The sequence below is a fragment of the Histoplasma capsulatum genome, genomic scaffold (genome assembly GCF_000149585.1).
Source record: "Histoplasma capsulatum NAm1 scaffold_8 genomic scaffold, whole genome shotgun sequence".
NCBI lineage: Eukaryota > Fungi > Ascomycota > Eurotiomycetes > Onygenales > Ajellomycetaceae > Histoplasma > Histoplasma mississippiense.
Window position 1 is genome coordinate 1,160,448 of NW_001813975.1, and position 1,441 is coordinate 1,161,888.

Consider the following 1,441-nt stretch of genomic DNA (forward strand, 5'->3'; position numbering starts at 1 on the left):
GGCCGCTCAGTAGTTTCGTAGTTAATGACTACATTTGACATTAATAAATGAATAAAGATATAAAGGTAAAAATAAAGTAAAACGCCGTTGGAGCAAGCTAGTTTGGCGTGGAGCTAAGAGTGCTAGTATTGTGGCGGACGTAAAGCTTGCGAAAACAGAATTTTCTGCCACCCCCTGAAAAATAGTAGCAAAACACAGCAAAAATAACCAAAAATATCCACGTATCTCTAGAATCATTCAAATATCATCCAATTCATTCAAATACACACCTTTATCATCAAATCTGCACCTTTATCATCAAATCTGCCAATATGCCCCCCCAGCTCAGCAAATTTATATAAGCCCCGGTGGCCGAATGGGTAATGCGGCCACCAGGTAGCGCCTTGGTGTGGGGACCCAAGGCGCGTGGGTTCGAAACCCACAAGGGGACAACATTACATTCAGAGCCAACTTCTCAGCTTTTAAAATAAAAAGATGTGAACTTGTCAAATAGGTACCTTCAGGTGGATCTACTATCTGATTTGTTTATTGTTTCTGAGCTGAAAACCTGTATCATGAATATCAAATTTTGTCTTTCATTAATTTTTTTATATTTCTATTATATTTTTAACATCATTCAACATTAAGCATTTCTTCTGTATAACCAACCCTTGTCTGTATTTAACATTACACAAGGACTCATCATAAGCACTGCTTGCATACGAGTATAATGAAAGAATAATAATAATAATAATCATTCAGAAACTGATGAAATTATAAAAAGAATGATAAAAACAATAAAAAATATTTTTTATAAATTCTGCAATTACACAAAAAATAACTGAAATCATTTACTATCATATATTAAAATTGTGATTAACAGTTGAAATTTTGTTATAATAAATATAAACTCATTTTTTTTTCTGTATAAATACAATTTAAAAGTTTTGAATTTCTCTGAAAATCTCTGAAAAACCATGTACACTCACAGTCTTATATAAACAGTAGAGAATATTGTGAGGAAATTTAAAAAAGTTTATAAATGAGTAGAAACTTTTATAATCAATATTTAATAAAATTATAAAAATTAAATGAACATTAAAAAAAGTTCTGCAATCTGATATTTATAAAATATAAAGTCTGATTAAATTTCAAGGATATAAGAATGAATTATTTTTTATATATATTAATAGATTGACCGTGTGACCGTGCATAAAAACATGATCAATTTTAATGTTGATTTCATTTTCATATATTTTAGTCCTGATCTCATATATTGTTTATCAAACTAGTCACTTTACACTGTTTGTATTATAGCTCTAATTTCATTTCATTGTTTATAAAAAATATTTAAATTCTAAATACTGTTTTTATCTTGATATCTGAATCTCAGTCTCATTTGATCTCATTTTTATAATATGATATCAAACGAGATCATAACTAACGTAATTCGATAAGCCGA